Source organism: Azolla caroliniana, unplaced genomic scaffold (assembly GCF_043228905.1).
Source record: "Azolla caroliniana isolate FFs.n. ecotype wild unplaced genomic scaffold, voAzoCaro1.0.p SCAF_8, whole genome shotgun sequence".
NCBI classification, from domain to species: domain Eukaryota; kingdom Viridiplantae; phylum Streptophyta; class Polypodiopsida; order Salviniales; family Salviniaceae; genus Azolla; species Azolla caroliniana.
Window position 1 is genome coordinate 10,401,668 of NW_028230443.1, and position 23,223 is coordinate 10,424,890.

Genomic DNA, 23,223 nt, shown 5'->3' on the forward strand with positions numbered 1-23,223 from the left:
TGGTCGGCGTGATCAACCCATATATGCAGAAGCCGACCGTGGAGCACCTTCTATGCATGCATCGAATTTTGCGATATGTGAGCAGCACGAAGGATCGGGGATTGTTATACCGGCATGGTATAACCGAAGAGCTAGTCGGTACACCGATGCTGACTGGGCCAGTGATGCATCGGATCGCCGATCCACTTCCGGCTATATGTTTTCCCTTGGTAGCACGGTTGTTGCGTGGAGTAGCAAAAAGCAGCCAATAGTGGCCCTTTCGAGCATTGAGGTTGAATACCGGGGCGCTACCGTTGCCACCTGTGAAGCCATTTGGCTTTGGCAACTGCTGTAAGACCTACGGATCGAGGTGACGACCCTGATCCTGATCTACTGCGACAACATCAGCAGCATGCAACTCGCCAAGAACCCCGTATTCCATGCTCGCATAAAGCACATCGAAGTGCAGTACCACTTCGTGCGTGAGCGTGTCTTGAGCGGTGAAGTCGAACTTCGGTATGTTCATACGGATCGACAAGTTGCCGACATCTTCACCAAACCGCTCGGATCAGAGAAGTTGCAACATTTCACCAAAATGCTTGGTGTTCAGCATCTCGACATGCCACACTTGAGGGGGAGAACGGGCAAAGACACCGGAACGGGCAAAGGCAAAGAAACTACCGATTGCGATGGTGAGGGAAGAACCGACAAAGGGAGAAACAACAAGAAGAAAGGAGCCGAGTCGACAAAGGAAGTTGACACATCCGAACAAGTCGGAACAAGTGGCAGCGGTGGCAGAGTCAAGAAGGACAGAGCTGACCAGAAGAAGGAGCTCAAGACCCGGACATGGTCCGATGTGGTGAAGGGCCTGGAACCGGAAGACGAATCGAGAGCGACCGATTCGGACAAGAGCTAGAACGAATCGGAGACAGCCGATTCAGTTCAACAGACGGATTCGGAAGAACCGGATCAATTCAAGGCCAAGAGGACGAGAAGGCAGCGAAAGTTGATGCCAACACGAAGGAATCGGCGAATCGGCAAGCGCCAAAGTCACAACAACGAGGGAGGTGAATTGGGCCTGTTGAATAGACAAGTAGACCGAGGAGGTCGAGGTGCGCAAAATCAAAAGGTTTGCGGCAAATGGGACCGGACCGGACGAGGAGCGTGAGCGAGGCGGTGTGACGCCAGAAGGAGTCGGGGGGAAGGACTGGCTGCCATGGAGACTGACACTACGATCGGACCTCAAGTTGGGCTTGAGGGGGAGTGTTGAGTGGCAAGCTCAACTCGATGCAGATCGGCTGAATAAGCCTGAGCCGGATCGGCATCCGGAAGGATGAGCCGGATCGGTGAGCCGGTGAGTTGGGGAGCCGGTTAGCTGGATCCAACAGTAACCGGAAGCCTAGTAGCAGCCTAGACTACTAGGTAGTTAATGTCTCATAATTAGTGTCAGACGCTCATGTGAGCATTGAAGTATACTATACTTCTGTCAGCCCTCTTAGGACTTGTATAAATAGTGCTGTTGAGCACGTTGTATGTACAGAGTATTTTACAAAGTTTTTTGATAATAGATTTATGTCGTTCTGCTCCCTCTATCTCTCCTGCGTACCTTCTGTGTGTTAATATCTCTCTCTCTCTCTGTTGCTATCTGGCTAAGCCGGTTGTCTAACGCTTCTGCACCTTCGTTTTTACATGTTGTAACCGCCGGTTGGCGAAGATACAGAGCTCGAGGTCGTTGCCTCTAAGGCTCTAATTATACCTTTCTTCTATAGTGATAGTTGGAGTCCGTGGGCTCCCGTGTTTTTTTTCCCTAGTTGGGTTTTCCACGTAAACATAGTGTGTATTTTCTTTGTGTTCTCTCCATTTCCGTTTCTGTGGTTGATTCTCATTGAAGTGATTCAAGACTTGGTTGTGGCTGGGCAACATTCCGCACTTTTCTCTTCAATCTGGTATCAGAGCGAACAACATAGAAAATGGAAGAATCGTTCGACGGCATGTTCAAGCTCACCGGTTCCAACTACTCAGTGTGGAAGTCGAAGATGAGGGATATGCTGGTGGTCAAAGATCTTTGCTTGCTGGTTCAGTTCGGGGACAAGAGACATGAGGTGATGCACATGAAGACGATGGCATACATCCGGTGCTTCATCGACATGAGCCTGTACAACAACTTCAATGAAGAGAGCAAGGCTCATGAACTTTGGGAGAAGATCGGCATCGTGTTCCAGAACAAGAATGTTGTTAATTGGGTTTCGGTATTCAGGAAGCTAGTGAGGCTCCGGTACCAAGAGGGCTCTAGTATGGCGGAGCACATGAATGCCTTCTAGGGGCTGATACGCCAAGTGACCTCATTGGAAGTACCTCTCACTGATGAGGTACTCGCATTGCTCCTGCTCGGTTCCCTCCCGGATAGTTGGGAGACGCTAGTTGTCACGTTGGGCAACGCTGGGTCGGAAGGAAAACAGTTGTCCCTAGCAAGGGTAAAATCAAGCTTGCTAGATGAAGATGCTCACTGGAAGGACCGGTGTCGTAGTGTATTTTGTACACTACGTGAATAACGTATATAATATTAGATTCAATAAAAAATGAAGAAATAGAAGAAAATAGCAAAATAAATGGAACATGCATAGGGCAAGATTCGAACCTTGCACCTCCATGTTAATAATGTAATGTCTTACCATTACACTAGCATTTCATTAGTGTTAAAGCATAGATGTCCCACATAGAAAGGTAAATTCACGCTAGGATAAACATTAGAAAAACGCATAACAAAAGAAAAAGCTACACATACACATCTAGCGTGCATGATAAAAAACGCACAAGTTAGAAAAAAGCATGATCACTTTAGATAAAGCATATAGTCTATCTATAGGAAAAGCATGGGGTCTATAGTTAGAGAAAAAGCATGGATTACTAAGACTTCCTCATCACTACATAAGGATGGGGAACACAATGTAATTGTGTGTGAAAAATATTTGGAAACTAGATATGTTTCTAAAAAACACCAATTAATAAACTATACTCGTGGGATTCACGAGAATTCTATATCATTCTCTTTCAACCGAAGTTTATATTCTTATATTCATATTGATTAATCTAATACAATACACTCGTGGGATTCACGAGTTTGCTATAACTCTTTCTTACAACATATTTATATTCTTATTAGCCTTAAAACTCTCTTCTTCCTAGTCCAAAACCCCAGTGGTTCCCACCCGACTCACGCAAACGATCCGGAGCCGAAAGGCACGACACCGGTAGTCCGGAACCAATCCGAAGGCTTTGGTCACGGAAGATGACCACAATCGGGGAAGAGCCCGGTATCGGAGTCCCCAAAACCGGGACAAATCAGGGACGAGGTTGAAGTCAAGGGGGAGGCCTACTTGCTTCTATTGTGGGAAGCCGGGGCACTTCCAGAAGAACTGCTGGCATTTCCGGAAAGAGAAAGAAACTGACACTACCGATTCTAAGGAGAGTTCAGACCGAAACGGTTCGGACCGGAGAGGCCCAGATCGGAAAGGAACGTCGGCAATCGTGCAAGTGAAGAGGAATTGATGCTCATCACTGAGGAGAATGAGTTAAACCTTGTTGGCGACGAGACAACGTGGGTTGTCGATTCCGGAGCGTCGTTCCACCTGACACCGGATTGGAGATGCTTCTCATCCTACACAACCGGTGATCATGGTTGTGTCTGGATGGGGAATGAAGGGACATGCCGAATTATCGGCATAGGAGATGTGCTATTGATGACATCAACCGGATGCAAGTTGTTGCTAAAGGATGTCCGACACGTTCCGGAGGTTCGACTAAACCTGATATCAGCCGGTTGGCTAGATGATGAAGGCTACACGGGTAACATCCGGAATGCAGTCATGAAGTTTTGCAAAGGGAGCCGAATAGTGGCTTGAGCCCGGAAGGTCAACACCTTGTACCTGATGAATGCCCGGATATGTCGGGAAGACGTGAACGTAGCATCCGATAATGCCGGTGAGCTATGGCACAAGAGACTATGACACATGAGCTAGAAGGGGATGAGAAGACTTGCCGAAGACAACCTCATTCCAGAGGTGAAATACGTGCATCTTGAGAAGTGCACCGATTGTTTGGCCGGCAAGCAAAACCGAACCTCCTTCCGGTCAAGACCACCGATGAGATGGAATGCACCACTAGAGCTGGTGCATACCGATGTGTGTCAAGTGGACATGAAATCACATGCCGGATCGCAGTACTTCGTGATGTTCATAGACAACCACAACTAGAAGCTATGGGTCTCACTGTTGAAGATGAAGGATCAAGTGTTATCCGTCTTCAAGGAGCTCCACACGATGGTGGAAAGAGAAACCGGCCGGAAGCTAATGGCGGTTAGAGCAGATAATGAAGGAGAACATCGAGGGCAGTTCGAGGAGTACTACCGGTCGAAGGGAATCTGGCTCAAATTTAACGTGCTGAATATGCCAGAACTAAACGGGCTAGCCGAATGGATGAACTAGACCGTGATGGAGAGAGTTTGGAGCATGCTCGCACATGCCAAGTTACCCAAGACGTTTTGGGCTGAGGCGCTGACGATGGCGACCTATGTGATAAACAGATCACCCTCAATACCCTTGGAAGGAGACTCACCGCAAAAATTATGAACCGGTAAAGATGTATCTTACTGGCATCTGAAGGTGTTAGGGTGTCTCGCTTATGTGCAAGAGAGCAAAGATGGATCCGAAGTCTCGACCATGCATATTCTTTGGATACGGCGATGATGAGTTCGGTTATCGGGTGTGGGATCTGGTTGACAAGAAGATGTTCCAGAGTTGAGACATAGTCTTCATGGAAGACAAGACAATTGCCGACTGGGAGTCGGAGACGAAGGTGATGAAATCCGGATCATCCAATGAAAACCGGCTTGAGGACACAAGGATATACCCGGTTGGAAACCGGATGGCAGCCGGTAACCGGATGACACTCGAAGAACCGGCTAGATACGGACAAGAAACCGAAATGATTGAAGAAGAAGAAGAAGAAGACATTGGAACCAGATAAGATCTTGAATCGGATTTTGATGAGGAATAAAAGGAGGAACCGCGAGTTAGAAACCAAAGACAGAGATATCCTCTCCGAGAGAGAAGAGCCCCCCGGAGATTTCCGGATGCAGAGCACGTGTTGCTAACCGATGAGGGGGAGCCAGAAAGCTTCGAAGAAGCAAAGAGAGACACCCACAACCGCAAGTGGTTGAGTGCCATGCAGGATGAGATGGATTCCCTACATGAGAACCACACATATGAACTGACGGAGTTGACAAAAGGGAAGAGAGCACTCCGGAACAAGTGGGTGTACAAGCAAAAATCCGGAGATGCCGGAAATCCACCAAGGTATAAGGCCCAAATCGTGGTGAAGGGCTTCCAACAGAAGAAAGGAGTGGGCTTCGATGAGATCTTTGCCCCGGTAGTAAAGATGGCATTCATCCGGACGGTATTGGGCATAGTGGCAAGCATGGACCTCGAGGTAGAGCAACTGGACGTGAAGACAACATTCCTCCATGGCGACCTCGAAGAGGAGATCTACATGCATCAACCGGAAGGATTTGAGAAGAAAGGGAAGGAGAACCTAGTGTGCCGGCTGAAGAAGAGCTTATATGGACTGAAGCAAGCTCTCCGACAATGGTACCAAAAGTTCGACTCCTTCATGACCGACCAAGGGTACCACAAGACGCAGGCCGATCACTGCGTGTTTGTGAAGAAATTTGGCAGAGGAGATTTCCTGATACTCCTATATGTGGATGATATGCTGATCGTCGGACGAGACTAAGTTAAGATACGGATGTTGAAGAAGGCTCTGAACCGAACATTCTCAATGAAAGACTTGGTGCCGGCAAGACAGATATTGGGAATGCACATCATCCGGGACCAGTCAAAGAAGCTGTCGTGGTTGTCACAGGAAAAGTACGTGACAAAGGTACTCCAAAGTTTCAACATGTCAGAGGCGAAACTGGTCAGATCGACACTTCCGGAAAACTGCAAGCTATCCGGGAAACAAAGTCTGAGGACAAAGGCGGAGAAGACGGATATGATGAAGATACCAGATGCCTCTGCCATCGGGAGCTTGATATACATGATGGTATGTAGCCGACCGGATATTGGATATGCAGTCGGAGTGGTAAGCCGGTTAATGAGCAATCCCAGAAGAGAGCACTGGAACGTGGTCAAGTGGATACTCCGGTATCTTAAAGGCACCTCGAGTATGTGCCTCCGGTTTGGCTCCAGTAATCCCCAACTTGATGGATTCACGGATTCAGACATGTCAGCTGATGCGGATACCGGCCGGTCTACATCCGGATATGTCATGACTTATGCAAGGGGACCTGTTTCGTGGCAGTCGAGGCTGCAGAAGACAGTTGCGTTGTCAACCACAGAGGCGGAGTACATGGCAGCTGTAGAAGCCGACAAAGAGATAATCTGGATGAAGGACTTCATCGGAGAGCTAGGGATCCAACAAGAGGACTACCGTGCTCTACTGTGACAATCAAAGTGCCATTCACCTTGCAAAGAACGCGGCCTACCATTCCTGGATGAAACATATCTAACGAAGGTACCAATGGATCCGAGAGAGAATAGAAGATCAAGAGTTCGTGCTGACGAAGATCCACACAAAGGAGAATGGGTCGGATATGCTGACCAAGGTGTTGACAACCGACAAGCTGGATGTGTGCCGAAAGTGGATCGGGCTGATGAGACATCCCATGCCGGAGTGAAGGGGGAGATTGTTGGGAAATCGGTTCCTACGGATGGGATCAGGTGATGAATGATGAGACCCGGTGAGAACCACATGAGAGTTGGTGAGAACCGGAAGAGAAGACATACTTGTAGATATGTTTTGAGTAAGCCTATTGAGGCTATATTTGTAAATAGCCCTAAGTTCATATAAGTATAAATATGACCTAGGGCAATCGCTATAGAAGATTGAGAGTGTTGTTGTGTATATTGTTGTAACTGTTGTACAGAGAGCGATAGAGATAGAGAGGGAGAGAGTGTGAGATACAAAGGGATACTCTGTTGTAACCGCCGGTTGGCGAAGATACAGAGCTCGAGGTTGGTGCCTCCGAGGCTCTTATTGTACCTTTCTCCTATAGTGCTATGGTGTTTTCGAAAACTAGCTTGTCCATAAGCTCTCTTACCTTTTTTTTCAGCCCATGCACTTATCTTTGATTCCATCATACATCCAAATAGTTTTGCCATTAGCGAGCCAACCATGATGGTTTGATAGTTGTTTATTTTATTTCTATCTATCTCCACATTTATGTAAAGGTTTGATCCAATTTGTATTCCAATCAAATGACATACCATGTTGCAATGCATTATTAAACATATCGCTTATCCAACATGTGCTTCCTTTCCCGTCCATTTGAGCATTTCAACCTTTATACATTGAAGATCGCTTTGCCTTTTTAGAGGCCAATTTTTTAAGTCCTAATGATATATGTTCGATTGTAATGAAGGGAGACATATTTGAAAGAGAACCATAACACATCATCTTTCCGGCAAGAGATAGCTCATATAGATTCTTACAATGCAGAGACAAGTCAAGAAGAGTTAGGTCATCAGAACTCTCAACACGTTGTCGTGAAGAAAACCGTCCCCTGGCGTAATCGGTGAATAGGACACAGGAACCGGCCCTTCATGTGTGCGTGCTCTTAATGTATATAATAGAGAATTAGGTACAGAGAGAGATCCGGGGTAGTTAGATTCGGTAGGTAGGAAGTAAATGAGGGAGACGGCTCCCCTCTTGACGCTATAAAGGAGAGGGAGACGCAGGGAGAGAGAGATAGCGCATTGAGGAGGACGAAGTGTTGTCGGACCGGAACCGAACGCTTCTCCTATGTCTGTTCTCTGTTGCCCTTCTCTGCAGGTTTCGGGAGGCTCGCGCTGCTTCGAGGAATGCCCGTGTGCTTCTGGCAACACCTCCATCCTATTCCCATTTCGTGCGTAGACGAACAGGCATCGGCATCTGTCCGCCGGCCTGTTCGGTTGTAGCCGCTCGCGTGTTTTGCTGTGTACTCGTTATTCGTTAATATAAAAACACTTGTTTCTTCCTGTCTCTGTGTCCATTCGCGTCTTCTGTGTTGACGGGCCACGCCCCTGTGTTTCTTTGCTCATACGTGACCGGGCGTCTCTCTCCTTCTCTTTCCCCTTCTATCACCTGCTCTTCGGTTCAAGACCCTGGTGGTCTCGCCTTGTTTCTCCACGCACGTGCGTAATAACGCGACATCTTTGGTGAACCCGACGTGAAACAGGCGGCAGAGGAGCAGAAGATGAGGGGGTCGGATCTTGCTGAGGCCATGGCTTCGGCCGTGGACCGGATAGTGAGCGCGCGCGAGGGCACTGGCGCCCTTGACAGGGCTATTGAGGCGATCGTTGGTACGATCGGCCGGTTCAGTGGAAAGGATGCCACAAGTTATTTGGCGTCCTACCGGGCGGAGATGTTGATGAGGGATATCCCGGAAGAGAGGCGTCTTGCCGGATTCCCTCGAGTGGCGATGCTGGGCATCCATGCGGAGGTGCTCGAGATCCGGGCGGAGAGCCGGACCTGGGAAGAGTTCGAAGGACGGCTCCTGGAGAAATACGGGCTTGATGACGCGCTTCGACTTACGAAGCGAAGCTTCATGGAATGGGTGGAGTCCCCCAACAAAGGAAGAAATGCGTCGGTACTCCTCCGGGAGTTTGAGGAACGCTTTGCGCGCCTTTTGGCGCTCGATCGGACTATTCTGGACACAAGTCGTGTCCTATTGTTTGTGAAATCGGTTGACACACGGGATCGGGGGCAAGTTGGCTCCTTACTGGAAACCGAAGACGGGTTGACGACCGACTGGGTCGCGGTAAAGAGAGTCTGCGGCCGTTTTGACAAACGGTGGGAGTGGGCTGATACAGAGGCGACCGGGGCGGGACCTGTCGCAGCAAGGAAGCTCGAACCGATACCACAGGCACGAAGGGAAGAGACCCGGGAATGGCTCGAAACCGGTTCGTCTTTGACCGGCGTGATCAGAGGCTCGTCCGGGGGAACAACTCTGGAGGAGTTGACACGAGCGGTAAAGGATCTCCAAATCGCCTAGGCTCGGAGGGAAGGCGGCGATCAGGCTCGTGACCGACGGCCTCCGGCAGGAAGTAGGTGCATGTGGTGCGACGAGGTCGGCCACATCTGGAAAGACTGCGGGGACTTTATGGAGGCTTTGAGAAGCCGGGTAGTGTACCTGTGGGAGGGTCGGGTGCACGCCAGCGATATCCGGAGGGCCCTGAACCAAAACGACGGAAGAGAAGGAATGAAAAGGCTGATGGAAGAGGCGGCAGCCCGACACGCGGAGACCGTCCACTACTCAGCGTCAGCCGATATTCGGGTCGGGGGTAGCGGGGCCCGGAAGGAGAGCAAAGCCGAGTTCTGGTTGACGGTGCTGGAAGGCCTCGCTGGTGCCCGACTGAAGAGGGACGAGGCGGACCGCGCGGAGAAGCGGGTCCAGGAGGTAACCGGGTGGAGTGACCCGGTCGAAGAAAAGACGGGTTTCGTTGAAGCAGCTTGCCAGAACTACGAGGCTTTGGTTGAAGACAAACGGGTGGGTAGAAATGGAGGGACCGGACCCTCAAAGAGATACGAAACCCGATTCGGGCCGAAACGGAACGAGGTCAGTGTTGGGATTTTCGGTCCCTCCGGATGGGATGTCCGGAGATGAATGACGGCAATCCCGGTTACGGTTACGGTTACGATTCCGGAGCCGGACGATGAAGACCCCGGCTACGGAGTCGGATGATGAAGACCCCGGCTACGGAGCCGGATGACGAATGTACCCGGAGAGAGATCCGGATGCGGGGACATATTTGTGAATATGTTTGCCAAGGGCCCTTGAGGCTATATTTGTAAATAGCCCGAAAGTCATATGTGTATAAATATGACTTAGGGCAAACAGTTTTATGTTGTTGCTCATTTTTATGTTTTCAGCCGAGAGAGCAAAGTGAGAGCAGCCGAGAGAGAGGGAGAGAAAGGAAGAGGTCGACATCTCTGTGTATCACCGCCGCCTGTGGCGAAGACAGTGAGCTCAAGGTCGTTGCCTTGTAGCTTCACCATTGTACACCTCTGTTTATAGTGATAGTTGGAGTTTGAGGACTCCCGTGGTTTTTTCCCATTTAGGGTTTTCCACGTAAAACATCCTGTGTACTCCTCTCTCTATTGTCCTCGTGCACTTTGTATTTCCCGTTTTCTGTGAGTTGATCCTATTCCTCGGTTTGTGACCGAGCGCTGTTTTGCAACAGTCAGTGAGTCCAGTGCTCGGGATAACCACAAGAAGGGCGGATACCGGTTGGGCACGGAGATCGAAAGGACCACGGACCTACGAAAGGTCCTGGAAGAACGAATCCTCGACAGCAAGGTGTAACTGTCGTTGCGGGAGGTGCTCGGGATAGCCAATAAGGAGTTCCACGACTCCATCGTGGACTTGGTGAAGAGGAAGAGGTTGTCGACGGAGGTAGAACCGGAAAGGCCGGTGGAAGTGCGGACGACACACATAGAGGACATGGCGCTGGAAGACGAGTGGGCGGAGAGCCACTATTCGAGGCCACACTGGGCCCGAGCGACCACGGAAACCCCGGTGAAAATCGGAGATGTTCAGGAATCGGTGGTGGCACTGGTGGACCACGGTTCGGAAATAAACCTTATGTCCATGGATTTCTACAAAAAGGGGAAATGACCAATCAACACTAAGCACGGGTGGAAGATACGGGCGGCAACGCGCGCCACCGAGGAACTACACGGGGCGTGCCCAAACGTACGAGTCAAGATCGGCGACGTCGAAATAGACCAGCACTTCTTTGTGTAGGAAACGTCCTCGCACCCGGTCATTCTAGGGGAACCGTACATTACGGCGGCGCGAATGGAGACCAAGGTGTTGGACAACGGGTCGGCTTACGCGAGGGTCAAGAGCCAAGACGAGCGTCATTCAGTCCAGTTCTTGACGGTACGACCCAACCACGAGCGAAACCGCGAGTCCCTCGGTGGCGAGAACTGAGAGGATTTTTAGAGAGGGCTGCCAAGGCGTGGGGTCGCGACAGTCCGGACACTCCAGGAAAACCCCACAAATGTACGATAAAAGCGAAACCATAGAATCCTTGTACCATAAGTAGGAAGTTTTGTTTCTCCAACAACGGAGGGTGTACGATAGTCGGCGTCGTAGGTCGAGAAAAGACAAGGGCGGAAGAGCGACTTCGGGCGTGCAGAGTTCTCGGGCCCAGCGAGGAAATCAACGGAGCCATGGAGGCGGTTTCCTTCGACGATACCTTGGGAATACTGCGAGAGGTGGTCGGAGAGGGCCTTAAAGAGGACCGGACGATACCGGTTTGTTCGGAAGAGATGTACGGATTGGACGGCCCGGGTAAACACGAAGTACAAGACTGCGGACCGGAAGGTAAGGCCAGTCGCGGCACCCTTACCGGAGGGCAGCGAGTTACGAATCAAGGGGGTCGTGTCGGACCCTAGTTTACGTGATCCGGCCTGCATAGGACACACCTTCACCGACAGCATGCTACGGGAGCTCAAAATCGGTGGGGGCGGGTTCCTACTGCCGGCAGAAGAAGACCGGTTTCGGAGAATGCTCGGAAGGCACGGGAAAGCCTTCGCATTCTCGCCGGAAGAAATCGGGTGCGTAGACCCGACAGTCGTGAAGCCGATGGTGATATTCACGGTACCGCATGTACCATGGAATCTCAAACCAATTTCGGTACCGAGAGCTCACATCCTGGAGCTGATGGAGCTATTAAGGGAGAAAGTTGATATGGGCATCCTCGAACCGTCGAGTGCCCCGTACTCGAACCGGTGGTTTACTGTACCGAAGAAGAACGGGACATTGCGCTTCATTCAAGACCTGCAGCCGGTCAACAGAGTGACCATTCGGAATGCAGGAATCGGGCCAACGATAGACGAGTTCGCGGAGGCCTTCGCCGGAAGGTCGATCTACTCGGTCAGTGATCTGTACTCGGGGTACGATAAGTTCCAACTAGCCGTAGAGAGCAGAGACATTACGACGATGCGAACTCCTCTCGGCCTAGTGCGGATGTGCACCCTGCCGCAAGGAGGGACGAACTCGGTGGCCCACATGGTGAATGCGATGAACAAGGTGCTGAGGGATTGTATCCCGAACATCACCATGCCATTCTTGGATGACATCCCAATCAAGGGATGTCCGGTGGAGGAAAAGGACGAAACGATTGGACCGGACGGATGCCGTAAATTCGTGGCGACACACATTGATGACTGCGAGAGGGTGCTGCAGAGGCTAGAGGACACGAGGCTCACCTTCTCCGGGGAAAAATCGGCCTTCGGGCAATCAGAGATCATGGTCGTCGGACATCTATGTGGAGCGTATGGCCGGAAACCGTCTCCGGCTAAGGTGGAAGCCATCTCCGCTATGAAGCCCGATTGTAACTCGGTCACGGAGGTACGGAGGTTCTTGGGAGCATGCGCGCTCTACCACATATGGATCCCGCATTACGCCCACGTTGCCGAGCCGCTATACGGGTTGCTGAAAAAGGGGCGAAAATTCGAGTGGCGAGACGAGCATGCGGAGTCGGTCCAAAAGATGAAGGAGGCTCTTGCTGCAGCTCCGGCACTCCAGAAGGTTGTCTACGAGAAAGACACTCCCATCTACATAACGGTAGATACGAGTCCGACCGGAATCGGATGGGTTGTCAACCAAGAAGATGAGGACGGCATTCGGTTCCCAATTCGGTTCGGCACGAAGGTCCTCAGTGAGCGACAACGAGGATACGCCCAGGTTAAACGCGAACTCTGGGGTATCGTTTCGGCGGTGAAGGCCGATAAAGACTATTTGATTGGGACAGAGGTGATTATCGAGACAGACTGCCTACCGATTCTCGGCATGGTTTCCGGATGCGCAACCCCGAACCTGGCAATGCTCAGGTGGATAGCGTACATCAAGTCCCTGGATCCGGAAATACGACACATTTCCGGGAAAGACAATGCCATGGCCGACATGCTTTCGAGGGCGCGATTCGACGACGAGGGCGGCATGGTTTCGGAGGACGAGGAAGTCGGCGTAGACTTCTTCGAGGCGGCTTACGTAACAACCGAGGGGGGAAGCACTCCGGCGCTTAACGATTTCAACGAGAGCAAGTACGACGGGGAGTGGCTGCAGATTGGGGGATTCTTAAGGACAATGATGCCGGACGCATCGTGGACAAGGGACGAGGCCAACCGGATCCGGAAGAAAGCATACCGGTTCTTTCTCCGGGACGGATTCTTGTGGAAGCACCCGAAGAAGAGGGACGACATCCCGCTCCGAGTAGTGGCGATGAAGGAGGAACAGGAGGAATTGCTGAAAGCCTATCACGACAGCCCCTGGTCTGGGCACCGTGGGACGTGGGCCACGTTCGAGAAGCTGAAGGGGAAGTACTGGTGGCCGGGACTGTACTGGGACGTGCATCGGTTCGTGACAACTTGTGAGAGCTGTCAGATGCACTCCGTAATCCGACATCGGGACGAGCTTCACCCCACTTACCCTCCGGCCATCCACTTCAAATGGATGGTAGATTTGGTGACGATGCTGATGGGCGTAGGGTAGATGCGATATCTGGTGCTGGCCCGGGAGGACCTAACGAACCAGGTGGAAGGCCGAGCCCTGCAGAACAAAACGACCGCGGTCGTGTGTCGGTTCCTGATCGAGGACGTGATATGCCGGTACGGGTGCGTCGGAAAGATCGTGGCGGACCGCGGGGAGTTGGACGCCGAAGAGGCCGAGGAGTTGTTCAACCGGTTGGGGGTCAAGCTCTCGCTCACCACAACATACAATCCGGAGGCAAACGGGAAGGTAGAGCGCGGGCGCGGGCGCGGGCACGGGCACGGGCGCGCGCGGAATGGACGATCTCCTCTTGGGCGACAGTAGACTGGAGTGATGAAATGAGTCGGGAAGAACTGCTCGCGGCGCGTATACGGCAGCTCGAGCGGAGGCCAGAGGACATGGAATGAGTGGCGGAGAGACTTCGGGCGGCGAGGATGAAGAACAAAGCCCGGTTCGACCGGACGCACCGGCTCCGACCAAAGAAAATCGAGGAAGGCGACTGGGTGCTAGTCTACGACAGCAGCCTCGATAACCAGCACCGAGCAACACGGAAGTTTGCAAAGCGGTGGTTTGGGCCTTACGTGGTAACGGGCGCCAACGACAACGGGACGTATCACTTGGCGGAACTCGACGGTACGAGGATGGCGATACCAGTGGCGGGAAAGCGGATCAAAGCGTTCAAGAAGCGCCACGACGGCGAACCGGATCTAAGAGGCCTGGACAACGACGATGATCAGTCTGAGGCGGAGGACGAACCGATGGAAGAGGAACCGGAACCCGGGCCGTTTTTCTCCAACCAGAACCCAATTTTGGCGCATACCGGTGGATGCGTGGTTAAGTGGGGGCGGATGTCGTGAAGAAAACTGTCCCCTGGCGTAATCGGTGAATAGCACACAGGAACCGGCCCTTCACGTGTGCGCGCTCTTAATGTATATAATAGAGAATTAGGTATAGAGAGAGATCCGGGGTAGTTAGATTCGGTAGGTAGGAAGTAAATGAGGGAGACGGCTCCCCTCTTGACGCTATAAAGGAGAGGGAGACGCAGGGAGAGAGAGATAGCGCATTGAGGAGGACGAAGTGCTGTCGGACCGGAACCGAACGCTTCTCCTATGTCTGTTCTTTGTTGCCCTTCTCTGCAGGTTTCGGGAGGCTCGCGCTGCTTCGAGGAACGCTCGTGTGCTTCCGGCAGCACCTCCATCCTATTCCCATTTCGTGCGTAGACGAACAGGCATCGGCATCTGTCCGCCGGCCTGTTCGGTTGTAGCCGCTCGCGTGTTTTGCTGTGTACTCGTTATTCGTTAATATACAAACACTTGTTTCTTCCTGTCTCTGTGTCTATTCGCGTCTTCTGTGTTGACGGGCCACGCCCCTGTGTTTCTTTGCTCATACGTGACCGAGCGTCTCTCTCCTTCTCTTTCCCCTTCTATCACTTGCTCTTCGGTTCAAGACCCCGGTGGTCCCGCCTTGTTTCTCCACACACGCGCGTAACAACGCGACAACGTTTCCCCTTTAGATCTCCCCAAAATATAGCACATGCATGCGCTTTCTCTTGCATTTGGAGAAATTTTTGAGTAACTTCCCATATTCTTCTCTTTCTTTGAATAAGCCTTTTGTACTCATGCAAATGCTTTTGGTAATTTTCCTTATCCTTAACAACATCCAAAATCATAAGGTGCTTTCGAGCTTCATGACATTCTTTATCAAACCATTTTTTCTTTGAACTACATTTCTAGATGCATTTCCAAGATGCGTGCATGGTCGAAAAACATTCATTTGCGCATGAGAGAATGACTTTCTTAAAAGCTTCCCATTTGAATTCTAGTGTGACACCATGTTGTATCTTTGTCATTTGTAAAATATCCTCAACCATTTTGGAATACGTGGGTGCTCACTTAAGGTTCATCCTCAAGTGGGGTTGTTTATTATCTCCAATGGCCTTATCACAATCAAACCTATGCATACATTTGAGCTCAATACATAAAGCCTGTTGAGCGAGCAAGCTCAACTTGTGCCGGATCGGCTGAAGAAGCCGAGAGCCGGATTGGATGGAGATCGATCGGCTAGGCCCAGATGGCTGAATAAGTTGAAATCCAAATCAGTTTCTAGGCCGAATCAGATAGCTGAGTCGGACGAAATCCGATAGGTTGTTAGGGGCCTATATTCCTATTTTAATTAATAGGAATATTACTGGTAGAGTTAGTGTCAAGCTCATTCATGAGCATTTAAGTACTAATAGTACTTGTGTTAACCCACTCATCGGGGCGTCTATAAAAAGTGCTCATTGAGCACACTGTATGTACACAGAACATTTTGCTAATAGAAGATTGTTGTTTTTTGCTCTATCTACCTCTCTCTCACTGTGTATTTCCATTCTCTATGTTTACCTAACTGTTATACTTCTGAATAACCGACTGTGTGTTCGGTGTTTTGCATAAGCTTTCGCACTTATCTTTTAGATGGTATCAGATCACGAGGGTTGAACATCCTTGTTGTCGACAAGCGCTTTCAACACAGAAACAAAGAGGTTCTTTTCGAACAACATGAACATGGACAGAGGAATGGGAAGCTTGATAGAAGCAACTATGCATCTTGGTCGTACAAGATGCACCTGTACCTTCTTGGACACAGGTACTCGAGCTATTTCGAAGGAGCTAATGATGCAACACCATATTCGACACACAGAGACTTCCCAGCCTGAGAACAAGCGGCAAGCAGAGTTCCCTACTGTTGGGAATTGTCGTGAAAAATGCGGAATAATCTCCGGCAACAACCGAAGGGTAAATCACTTGATACAATCGAAACACAGAAGAAATGGGAATGGAGGTAAGTGCACGAACAATCAAAAGAGAATACACAGGATATTAACGTGGAAAACCCTGAGAGGGAAAAATCATGGGAGTCCATAGACTCCAAACTATCACTATGTAAAGTAATACAATAGGGAGCACAGAGGCAACGACCTCTTCCTCACAATCTTTGCCTCACGGCGGTTACAACAGAGACACAATCTTTGTTTGTCGCTATCTCTCTCTCTTACGCACTGTACAGAGGTTACACTAACAACACACATTAAGTCTGCCCTAGGTCATATTTATACTAATATGACTTTCGGGCTATTTACAAATATAGCCCCAGTGGGCTCTCTGGAACATATTTACATATATGTCCCTTCCATCCGATGAGAGGTTCTCACTGGGGCTGCAACATCCGGTTCTCACCGGGTCTTCCGTTGCCGGGTACTCCAGATCCGGTTCTCACCGGGTTTTCTGTTGCCGGGTACGCCACATCCGGTTCTCACCGGATCTTCCGTTGCCGGATACTCCACATCCGGTTTCGGCCTCGGTCTATCGGCCTCGTCCGAGTTGCTCATCAACACGGTTCTTCTCACTTCCCATCCGGAGGGACCTATTTCCTAACAAACTCCCCCTTCACTCCGGCATGGGATGTCTTACTAGTCTGATCCGCTTCTGACATGCATCCAGCTTGTCGGGTATCAGTACTAGTAAGACATATCTGACCCGTTCTCGGCCATGTGGATCTTCGTCAACGCAATCTCTCGATCTTCAACTCACTCCCGGATCCGGTGATACCTACGCTGGATGTGCTTCCTCCTGGAATGGTACACTGCATTCTTAGCAAGGTGGATGGCACTTTGAATGTCGCAATAGAGCTGATATTCATCTTGCCGGATACCGAGCTCGCCGATGAAATCCTTCATCCATAATATTTCCTTGCCGGCTTCCATAGTCGCCATGTACTCCGCCTCCGTGGTTGACAACGCAACCGTCTTCTGCAGCCTCGACTGTCACGAAACAGCTCCCCCTTCATATGTCATTACATACCCGGATGTAGACCGGCTGGTATCCACATCAGCCGACATGTCCGAATCGGTAAAACCGTCAAGTTGAGGTTTACTGGAGCCGAATCGGAGACACATATTCGAAGTGCCCTTCAGGTACCAGAGTATCCATTTGACCGCGTTCTAGTGCTCCTTGCCGGGATTTCTCATAAACCGGCTCACCACTCCGACTGCGTATAAGATATCCGGTCGAGTACACACCATTGCGTACATTAAGCTCCCGACGGCAGAGGCATATGGCACCTTCATCATATCAGCCTTCTCTGCTTTCGTCTTCGGGCTTTGCTTACCGGATAGTCTGCAGTTTGCCGGGAGTGTCGATCCGACCGGTTTTGCTTCTAACATGTTGAACCGCTGAAGCACCTTTTTCACGTATTTCTCCTGTGACAACCACAATTGCTTCTTTCACCGGTCCTGGATGATGTGCATCCCCAGTATCTGTCTTGCCGGGCCCAAGTCTTTGATTGCGAAAGTTCGGTTTAGAGCCTTCTTCAACATCCGTATTTTGGCTTGGTCCCGTCCGACGATCAACATGTCGTCCACGTACAGAAGGAGTATCAGGAAGTCGCCTCCTTCGAACATCTTCACAAACACGCAGTGATGGCCCTGCATCTTGTGGTACCCTTGATCGGTCATGAAGGAGTCGAACTTCCGGTACCATTGTCGGGGAGCGTGCTTCAACCGGCAAACTAGGTGCTCCTTCCCTTTCTCCACGAATCCTTCCGGTTGCTGCATGTAGATCTCCTCTTCGAGGTCACCGTGAAGGAATGCCGTCTTCACGTCCAACTACTCTACCTCGAGGTCCTTGCTTGCCGCTATACTCAGCACCATCCGGATGGAGGTCATCTTTACTACCGGGGCAAATATCTCGTCAAAGTCCACGCCCTTCTTCTGCTGGAACCCCTTCACCACGATCCTGGCTTTGTATCTCGGGGGGTTTCCGGTATCTCCCGGTTTCAACTTGTACACCGACTTGTTTCGGAGTGCCCGCTTTCCTTTCGGCAACTCCACCAATTCGTACGTATGGTTCTCATGCAGGGAATCCATCTCATCCTGCATGGCACTAAACCATTTGCGGCTATGGGTGTCATCCTTCGCTTCTTCGAAGCTTTCCGACTCTCCCTCATCGGTCAGCAGCACATGCTCTGCATCCGGAAATCTCCGGGGGGGCCTTCTCTCTCTAAGAGGATATCTCCGCCTTTGGCTTTCGGCAACCGGATCCTCTATTTGTTCTTCATCCGAATCCAATTCGGGGTCTTGGCCGGTTCCGATTTCACCTATTCCTTCTTCTTCGGCCTGTCTTGTCTCCTTACCGTCACCGGCCGGTTCATCAAGTGCTAACCGGTCTCTTGCCGGTTGGGTCTGCTCATCGTGGAATCGATCCTTACCGGTCAACTCAGAGCTCATTATCTTCTTCTCCGACTCCCAGTCGGCGAGCATCTTGTCCTCCATGAAGATAATATCTTGACTCCGGAATACCTTCTTGTCGGCTAGTTCCCACACTCAGTAACCGAACTCATCGTCGCCGTAATCGAGGAATATGCATGGCCGGGTCTTCGGATCTAATTTTCCTCTCCGGTCCTTAACTACATGCACATACGCAAGACACCCGAATACCTTCAGATGCCGGTAGGACACTTCCTTACCGGTCCAGACTCTCTGTGGCGTGTCTCCGTCCAAGGGTACTGAGAGTGATCTGTTTATCACATATGTCGCCATCGACAGTGCCTCAACCCAAAACTTCTTGGGTAGTTTTGCATGTGCCAACATACTCCGGACTCTCTCCATTATGGTCCGGTTCATCTTCTCGGCCAACCCGTTTAGTTCCAACATCTTCGGCACGGTAAATTCGAGCCGAATTCCCTTCGAGCGGTAGTACTCCTCAAATTGCCCCCGGTATTCACCTCCGTTATCTGCTCGAACCGCCTTCAGCTTCCGACCGGTTTCTCTTTCCACTCTCGCGTGGAGCTCTTTGAAGACGGATAGCACCTGATCCTTCGTCTTCAACGGTGTGGGCCACAGCTTCCGGCTATGGTCATCTATGAACATCATGAAGTACTGCGATCCTGCATGTGACTTCGTGTCCACTTGACACACATCAGTATACACCAACTCCAGTGGTGCATTACGTCTCATCGGTGGCCTTGGTCAGAAGGAGGTCCGGTTTTGCTTACCGGCCAGACAATCAGTGCACTTCTCCAAGAGTACGTTCTTCACTGGAATGAGGTTGTCATTTGCAAACCTCTTCATCCCCTTCTCGCTCATGTGACACAGCCTCTTGTGCCACAACTCACCGGCAGTGTCGGAAGCCACGTTCACTTCTTCCGGGCATAACCGGGCATTCATCAGGTACAAAGTGTTGACCTTCCGGGCCCGAGCCACAATCAGGCTCCCTTTGTTGAACTTCATAACACCGTTCCGGATGCTACCCGTGTAGCCTTCATCATCTAGCCGACCGGCTCATATCAGGTTCAGTCGAACCTCCGGAACATGTCAGACATCCTTCAGCAGCAGCTTGCATCCGGTTGGAGTTGTCAATCACACATCTCCTATGCCGACAATTCGGCATGTACCTTCATTCCCCATCCGGACACAACCGTGGTCACCAGCTGTGTAGGATGAGAAGTATTTACGTTCCGGGGTAAGGTGGAACGATGCTTCGGAATCAACAACCCACGTTGTCTCATCGCCGACAAGGTTCAACTCACTCTCCTCGGTGATGAGCATTAGCTCTTCTCCACTTGCCGTGATTGCCGTCGTTCCCTTCCAGTCCGTTCCCCTCCGGTCTTTACCGTTCCTGTCCGGTGTCCGCTTCGAATCGGTACCATCAATTTCCTTGTCTTTTCAGAAATGCCGACAGTTCTTCTGGAAGTGTCCCGGCTTGCCGCAATAGAAGCAGGTAGGCCTCCCCCTTGACTTTGACCGTGTCCCCGACTTCTCCCAGTTCTGGGGACTACGGTTCCTTTGTCTTCCGCGTTCCGATTCGGTAAGGAGCACTTTGGAGTCGGAGCTCATATCCTTATCTTTCCGACGTGCCTCTTCTTCTAGCAAGCTCGACTTCACTCTTGCTAGGGATAACCGTTTCCCTTCCGTCCCGGCGTTGCCCAAAGTGACAACCAATGTCTCCCAGCTATCTGGGAGGGAACTGAGCAGGAGCAGTGCGAGTACCTCATCGGCGAGAGGTACTTCCAATGATGTTGCCTGGTGAATCAGCCCCTGGAAGGCATTCATGTGCTCCGCCATGCTGGAGCCATCTTGGTACCGGAGTCGTACTAGCTTTCGAAATACCGAAACCTAATTAACAACATTTTTGTTCTGAAACATAATGTCGATCTTCTCCCAGAGCCCTTGCTCTCTTTCATTGAAGTTGTTGTATAGACTCATGTCAATAAAGCACCGTATGTACATCGTTGTCTTCATGTGCATCACCTCCCATATCGTGGCATCGATTTTGTCCGGTCTCTTGTGCCCGAACTGAACCGGCAACCAAAGATCTTTAACCAGGAGCATGTCCCTCATCTTCGACTTCCACACTGAATAGTTGGAGCCGGTGAGCTTGAACATGCCTCCCAACGAATCGTCCATTTCTCTATGTCGTTTCACTCTGATACCACTTTGTCGTGAAAAACGCGGAATAATCTCCGGCAACAACCGAAGGGTAAATCACTTGATACAATCGAAACACAGAAGAAATGGGAATGGAGGTAAGTGCACGAACAATCAAAAGAGAATACACAGGATATTAACGTGGAAAACCTTGAGAGGGAAAAACCATGGGAGTCCACAGACGCCAAACTATCACTATGTAAAGTAATACCATAGGGAGCACAGAGGCAACTGCCTCTTGCTCACAATCTTCGCCTCACGGCAGTTACAACAGAGACACAATCTCTATTTGTCACTCTCTCTCTCTCTCTCTCTCTTACACACTGTACAGAGGTTACACCAACAACACACATTAAGTTTGCCCTAGGTCATATTTATACTAATATGATTTTTGGGCTATTCACAAATATAGCCCCAGTGGGCTCTCTGGAACATATTTACATATATGTCCCTTCCATCCGATGAGAGGTTCTCACCGGGTCTTCCGTTGCCGGGTACGCCACATCCGGTTCTCACCGGGTCTTCCGTTGCCGGGTACGCCACATCCGGTTCTCACCGGGTCTTCTGTTGCCAGGTACTCCACATCCGGTTTAGGCCTCGGCCAAGTTGCTCATCAACACGGTTCTTCTCACTTCCCATCTGGGGGGACCTATTTCCTAATAGGAATTCGGTCCCTCCAGATGGGATTCGGATGAGAATCTGAGAAGCCGGATCCGACAAGCCGAAGGAAAGAACCGGACCAGATGGATCCGGTTGGTATGCGATTAGACATTAATTTATGTATATGTTGCGATGTGACTATTTTAGGTCATATTTGTAAATATTCCTAAAGTTATATAAGTATAAATATAACTAGGGAAACAATGTTCATAGTGTTGTTATTCTTGCTGTACAGAGAGAGATAGAGAGGGAGTGAGAGATATAGAAAGCTTTAAGTTGTAATCGTTAGTAGGCGAAGATAGAACTTGAGGTTGTTTCCTTCATAGTGATAGTTGGAGTCTATGGGCTCCCGTGGTTTTTCCCGATTAGGGGTTTCCACGTTAACATCTGGTGTTGTCTCATTCTGTGAAAGTGCATTAATCTTCATTTCCGTTTTGTTTCTTCCATAGAGAGTTTAAGACTCAGTTGTGTCCGAGCACTATTCCGCACAAACTAGTATAAGAGAGAACAACAAAAAAATGGAAGATCCACTCAGTGGCATGTTCAAGCTCACCGGCTCCAACTACCTAGTGTGGAAGGCAAAGTTGAGGGACATGTTGGTGGTCAAAGATCTTTGGCTTCCGGTACAGTTTGGAAACAAAAGACCAGATAAAATTGATCCTGCAAACTAGGAGGTGATGCATATGCAGATGACGGCATTCATTCGTTGCTTCATCGACATGCGCATGTACAACAACTTTAATGAAGAGAGTAAGGCTCATGTGCTCTAGGTGAAAATCGATACCATGCTAGAGAGCAAAAATGTTGTGAATCGGGTCTTAGTATTCCAGAAGTTGGTGAGACTCTGATACCAAGATGGATACATTATGGCAGAGCACATGAATGCCTTCCAGGGGCTGATAAACCAAATAACCTCGTTGGAAGTACCTCTAGTCCACGAGGTACTCACGTTGCTGCTGCTCGGTTCCCGCTTGGATAGTTGGGAGATGCTAGTTGTTACTTTGGGAAACGCCAGGCTGGAAGGTAAACACCTGACCCTAGCACGGGTAAAATCAAGCTTGCTGGACGAAGAAGCTCTCCGGAAAGACCGAGAACAGGAACCGATTCGAAGGCCTTGGTTATGGAAGATGACCATAACTGGGGAAGAGGCCGGAATTGGAGTGCTCTGAAACAAGACAAATCGGGGACGAGGTCGACGTCAAGGGGGAGGCCCACCTACTTTTATTGCGGAAAGGAACATGGGGAACTGACACTACAGAACCAAAGAAGATTTTGGAAAGAAGAGGAACGTCGGCAATTGCGACAAGTGAAGAAGAATTGCTGCTCATCACTGAGGAGGGCGACCTCCATCTCGTTAGTGACGAAACGACATGGGTGGTCGACTACGGAGCGTCGTTCCATCTGATCCTTGATCGGAAATGTTTCGCATCCTATAGAGAGGAAAATCACGGTTTAGGAGACGTGTTGGGGAATGAAGGTGCATGCTGAATTGTCGGCATAGGAGACGTGTTGCTGATGACGTCAA